The sequence below is a fragment of the Spermophilus citellus genome (genome assembly GCF_964194105.1).
Source record: "Spermophilus citellus genome assembly, chromosome: 16".
Classification (NCBI taxonomy): Eukaryota; Metazoa; Chordata; class Mammalia; order Rodentia; family Sciuridae; genus Spermophilus; species Spermophilus citellus.
This window is the reverse complement of record NC_138196.1, coordinates 86,569,418-86,576,061: the sequence shown is the minus strand read 5'-3', so window position 1 is coordinate 86,576,061 and position 6,644 is coordinate 86,569,418.

The following is a 6,644-nucleotide window of genomic DNA, read 5'->3' as shown; positions in this document are numbered from 1 at the left end:
GCAGGCCCCTCCTGCACTCCATTTTTTAAAAAATGTTTTTTTAGTTGTCAGTGGACCTTTATTTTATTTATTGATACGGGGTGCTGAGAATTGGACCCAGTGCCTCACACATGCCAGGCAAGTGCTCTGCCTCTGAGCCCTGGCCCCATCCCTGCACTCCATTATTATTGGGGGTCCGAGGGAAGTTTCCAGGGAGTCCTGCCCAGGTCCACCTCTGGACTTTTGATTGACAGCAGGATGAGATCAGACTTTAGAGTCCCCACGGCCATGACAACTCTAAGTCACTGTGGCCCATGATGACCAGTTCTAATTCTTACAGATTTTATGGTGAAGAGGAATTATCCTTATCTCCTTGGGTTCTGGGATCTGGTCTGTATAAAAGGGTCAGAAAGTCTCTCTCCCTTCTGGGTAACTGTGTTCTGATTAGCATTTCAGGCCTGCATTTCCCTGTTACAGGTTGAATTATGTCCTCCATAAGAAAGATACATCAGAGTCACCACTCCTGGGCCTCAGAATGTGCTTTATTTACAAAAAGGGCCCTCAGAGAGGTCAAGTTAAAATGAGGTCAATAAGCCTGGCTCAGTGGCCCGTGCCTGCAATCCCAGCTGCTCGGCCTCTGAGGCAGGAGGATCAAATGTTCAAGGCCAGCCTGGGCAACTTAGGCCCTGACACAAAATAAAAAATAAAAAGGGTGGGGTATGGCTCAGTGGTAGAGCCACCCCTGGTTCAGTTCCCAGTAACCCCCTCCACCAGAAAAGGTCAGAGACGGTTCTCCGGAGAGTTTGGGTACAGGCTTGCAGAGCACGAGCGCCACGTGAGCCACCCCTTGGAGCCTCCAGAGGAAGCGTGGACTGCCCATACCTTGGTCGTGGACCTGTGGCCCCCAGAACTGGAGAGGTAACTTGGTTGTCACCAGCTACCCACCGTGGGGTACTTCCTTACCTATAGAGGCCTGTTGTGGGGGTGGACAGGACTCTGGCCTCAGCAGAGAAGCCAGTTCTCATGCCAGTTCTGACTGACACGCAGCTCAGACTTGCCGTTTCTTTGAGGATATTTCCTTATTTTAAAAATGTATATGGGGGCTGGAGATGTGGCTCAAGCGGTAGTGTGCTCGCCTGGCATGTGCAGAGCGCTGGGTTCGATCCGCAGCACCACATAAAAATAAATTAAAGATGTTGTGTCCACAGAAAAGTAAAAAATAAATATTAAAAAATTCTCTCTCTCTCTCTCTCTCTCTCTCTCTCTCTCCTCTTTAAAAAAAAATGTATATGGGCGGGTGTGGCTCCATGGTAGAGCACTCACCTTGCATGCTCTGGGCCCCAAGTTCCATCCTCAGCAGTGAAAAATCAACTTGTGCATATCACGGGGCTTGGTAGCACACACCTGCAGTCAGCTACTTGAGGTAGGAGAATCATCTGAGCCCAGGAGTTTGAGAAGAGCCTGTGAGAACCATCTCCCTGTCCTCCCCAAATACAGATCAATATATAAATGTAGTATGTATATAATTGTGCGCATACATGTGTATATAGGTGTATCCACACAAACATACAGTGCAGATGCAGGCATGTTCATAGCTCAGACACAGAAGAGGGTCATGGATATACACAAATCATAGACACAGACACAGATTCAGACACTGGCGCACTCACCTGGGGCCACGCAGCTGAAGAGCTTCCTCGTTTCTCTCTGGGAACTCTTGGAGGGTGGTGAGGGCACTGCCTGGACTCCAGCTCAGGATCCATCAGTGGGTGCTTGCAGGCACTCGGGAGGCCCTGGGCCTTGGCACAGCCTGGCCCGCAGTGCTGTTCCAACCTGCAGAGAAGACCCCTGCTGCAGCTCACCCCACGGGCCCCCTGGGGATGAACAGCCAGATGGTGGTGGCTTTCGGGATGTCCCCCCTCCCAGGGGTTCTCTGCCCTCGGAACTGGCCCACCTACAGAAGGCTCTCTTCAAGGCCTAACATCCAGCACTTGCTGGCTGAGGACCGACTGGTCAGCCTGGGTGGTGAGTCCACGCCCTCTCTGGTTCCCCACAGCCCGTGTGGCCCTGACGTGCGTGAATCAGCCTGCCAACCCCCCTCTCCCAGGGGGGCCTCAATTCCAGTCGCCCATCTTCCATCGGTTTTCTGCATTTTGCCCATGATGATTCCATGTCTCTCACCAAAGTTTTTGTGGAGAAGCTCAATAAAAAGCCTGGACTTGGAATGGCAAGTGACAGTGCAGGTGGCCCCTGTTCCAGTCACTTGATTGACCTCTGAATCACTTGCATACAGGATTTGGTCCACAGCAGAGCTTTCCCTCAGCAGGAGGCAGAAAGGCACAGAGCTCTTACAGACCTCATCTGTTCTTCTTTTCAGTTATTTTTAATTATGCATTTCAGTTAAAAACTTAATCACATCCCTATTAACCTCCTATGCACCCTTTTAGCATAAAGCACACAAAGACTGAGTACCAAGTCTTCTATAAAAATGGAGGGACCGGCTAGCGGCAGCAACACTCAAGGAGAGCTGGCGGGGGTGGGCAGGGGTCTGGGCGCTTCACGGTTGACTACACTACCTGGAAGTCCCGGGAGGTGTGAGACAAAGGGGGCAAAGCTAAAACCATCGCCACAGGCTCCACGGGCCAGTGACTGTCGGTTTGGGGGCCTCTGGCCTTCTTACTAAGCCCATGGGGTCCAGGTCCACTTTGGCGGTCCCCGTCTAGTGAGCTGTGGAAGGAAAGGGGGCAGGGGAGACGCCACATGCCAGCTGCATTTATCTGCTTAGACACAAGGGCAACACCTGAGCAGAATGTCGTAAAGCCACCATCCTCGTGGGCTCAGGATTCAGCACCTTTCTGGCTGGCTGCTCTGCAGCCCCTGCTTCAGGGCCTGGCACCGCAGGTGGGCTTCACCCGCACACGGGTGCCTCCACTGGGGGGCTGGAACGGCCAGGTTATCTCACAGGATCCAGCATAGCTGCTGGGTCCCGTGGGGAGGCACCCCAGTGTGCAAGCCTTCGCCACACCCCTCCTGCATCACACCTGATCATGTCCCGCTTGCCAAAGCCAGCGTCTAGCAGGGCCCACCCATGTGCAGTGACCCACACAGTTAGACCTGGAGTGCACCTTAGGTGAGTTGTACGTCCACGCTACAGCCCGCCTGACCGTGTCCCCCAAACCTCAGGGGCTGAGACCCTCATGGGGATGGCATCAGGAGGTAGGGGCTCTGGGAGTGCTGAGGTGTTGGGGGTGCAGCCTGTGGTGGGATTAATGGTCTTCTAAAGAGGCCTCGGGAGCTGCCCGCCCACCGCGAGAGAACAGCCAGAAGGCACTGCCTGGGCACCAGGAAGCAGACCTTCACAGACTCCACGCTGCTGCTCCTTGATCTAGGACTTCCTTCCGGGGACTGTCTGGTGCTTATAATCTGCCCTCTGTGTCTTGGCTCAGCAGCCTGAACTTCCAGGAGTCTTCACACGGAGAGCCAAGTCTCTCTGAGGTACTGCAACCCCTTGACATGCAGCAGTGGGGTTCATAGTTATCACCCTCTTCACAGGCAAAGCCCACCAACGCCCCTCACATCTGGGGACACAGGCTGCTGCTGAGGGTCCCCTATTTCAGGAATCTTGAATAGAAGAAGGCCCCACTGTGCACTTAGGGACCGCCTCTGTGGGTCCTGCAGTTTGCTTTGGTGGTGACAGCTTTGGTGATGACAGCTTTGGGGAAACAGAGCCCGCTGCCCCTGGCTGCAGGTGCTGTCTCTGTGGGTGTCTTCCTCAATTTCGCCACCTCACCAGGGAAATGGAGACATTCTCAGGACAGATGGCATCAAGGCCCCAGGCCTCCTCCCCAGTCCTCCTCCAGCACGCAGGGCCATCACAGAAGAGGCTGATGGTCCTGCTGCCACGAGGTGAACTCTGGGGGGAAATGTCTGTCCTCAGGTTTGTGATTTGGCTTAGAATAGGATGCACATAAAATGCGGTCTGAGTCTTAACACTTTTCAAATAGCACAGATGCCATTCTCTCAGGTTTGTGATTTGGCTTAGAATAGGATGCACATAAAATGCGGTCTGAGTCTTAACACTTTTCAAATAGCACAAATGTCATTCTTTCTTTTTTTCTTTTCACTGGGGCCTGAACCCAGAGGCACTTAACCACTGGGCCACATCCCCAGCCCTTTTCATATTTTTTGTTTAGAGATAGGGTCTTCCTGAGTTGCTTACAGCCTTGCTAAGTTGCTGAGGCTGGCTTTGAACTCCTCATCTTCCTGCCTCAGCCTCCTGAGCTGCTTGAATTACAGGCATGTGCCTCTGCGCCGGGCTACGAATATCATTCCTGATGTTTCCCACGTGCATATAGTGTCACCCAGCACCTCGTACGTGCCAAGCCCTTGCTGTTGTTGAAGGCGTTGGTGATTTTGTTTCAGGACGTTTCTTTGGTCTTTGTTTTATTTTTCATTGATCTTTAACAGAGTTGATGGAAGTGTTCCTTCTTCTGAAAATGTCTGTGAGTTTTAGCAGATTGTTTAACAGTGCACCCGGAGTTTGACTTGAGCAGGCATGGCCAGACCCAGACATGGAAGGACTGCTGAGAAGGGAGAAGTCTAGACTCACAGAACCCAGACACGGGAAGCACATCAAGCCACTCAGGACACAGGCAAGGCCCGGTCAGCCTCGGGGCAGGAGCCAGGAGAGCTTTATTGTGGTTTCTGAGGGAAGAAGTGGGCGAGGCAAACCAGCTGACCAGGTCTGGACTGGTGAGTTTCAGCAGCAGGGCCAGGAGGTGGGAGCTCCATCTCACAGCCGGAAGAACCGGATTAGTCAGGGCTCTGGGTAGGGCAGGGTGCACTTGCCATGTCTGGAGTTTGCCACCCCCTAGGAGGGTAGCAAGGCTCCTGAGGCTGAAGCAGCCTAAGCACCGAGGAAGAGCATAGTCCTGCACAAAGAGCACAGCACTTCCAACCAAGAGTGACTTCCCAGTGCAGAACTCTGTCACAACGCCCCGGCTCTGTGTGGCCTGCGCAAAGGTGAAGGGAGCTGTTCCTATGAAACAGGCACTAACAATGATAAGCATGCCTAGGTGTTTTCTGTGAAACACTAACTACTGCAAATTTCATAGCTGTTTCTTTACTTGGTGTTATTTTAACACAGCACAAATTTCTGGAAAAAAAGAAAAGAAAAATAAACTGGGTGTGGACAAGAATTTTGCTCCTCTGTGCCTAGAAGTCAGCAGCTGATTGACTTCCAGGGTTAACACTCATCGGTGGAAAAGATGGTTAAATAAAATGAGAGGAGGCCAGCTGCTGTTTCTTACGAGGCTCCTACACTGGCCCAGCAATGAGTAGTCACTGAGGCTGAAGTCCAGTCCCTCACCATAAACTGGCTGTCATCCGATGTTCAGAGAAACGGCGACAAAGAGAGATCACAGCCAGTTTCCACACAGGCCTGTCGGATCAGAGTGTGATGGGGGAGCTGGACAGTGAAGCCCCTCTGCTTCCCCCTCACCAGGGGAGACCACCTGGAGCACCCACACAGCTCTTGCCCTCTTCTCTCTTCTTCCTTCAGTGCTGGGACAGAGTCTGGGCCTCGGCTTGCCAGGCCGGCCCTCTGCCTCTGAGCCGCGCCCCGGCCCCATGTGGGTACGTTCCATTGCCGTCTCCCCATCCCTAACAACAAGGAAAGAACTTTGAAACCATCGGCCTCCCTGTGTCTCTGCTTCTGCTTCCTTCAGCTCTTCCTTGTCCATCAGGGGAACTTCCCAGTTCCGCTCACTGGAACACTCCTCCTGTTTTATGAAATGAAGAGTTGCCCATGTCTGGAATAGCAAATAAAGTCGTGACTGTGTCCTCTGACAGCATGAAAGGCATGAAGCACAGAGGCCTCCTCTCGTGCCGGGATGAAGCCATCCCACTGCACTCTCCTGGGGACCTGAAGCTCTCAGTCAAACATGGCCTTGGGCTTTCTTCTGTCTGGGTCACATCCCCCGGGAGGGCTGCGTGCCCACGGCAGGGCCCTCTGCACACTGTGGCACCCCGTCCATCTCTTCACCTGGACGCACACAGTGACAGGCCTAACAACAGGCTGGAGCCTGGACCCAGAGGTGGCCCAGCATGTGGGACGCATCGTGACCCCATTCCTTCTTGGGAGGACTGCTTCCTCTCTTCGTGTCAAGTGACTCAAGCCTCATTGCTCATGAACTCTGTGCTGGCCGGGTCATTATTTAGGTCACAGCTTGCTCCACCTCTCCTGTCTGGGTCCCTGTGAGAAGATAGGCAACGTGGTGGCAGGGAGGACATCTGGAGCCTCGCTCTTCATGAGATCTGGGCAGTTGTGTTTCCTGTTTCCTGTTGGTGGTTCCTGTGCAGCTGTTCCAAAGTTTCACATCCTTGTCTACAAATTTCTTTTTCATTTCATTTCAAGTGTAATTGTCTACAAATATACTCCAGGAGGAAAATCTGGAAAGAAAACTCTTAGGTAAGTTTTCATTGTTGGTCAATTAACAAATATACTGATTCAGTGTGTTATTTGCTGGATTTGTCCACTTTATAGCTCTTCACCTGACATTCTGAACTCTAGATTTCTTTTATATGCCTGTATGTTCCATTCACATCACTTTATCCTTTGTGTTGATGGGGAAGGCAAGCTGTCTTTGAGCCTATAGATCTGTTCC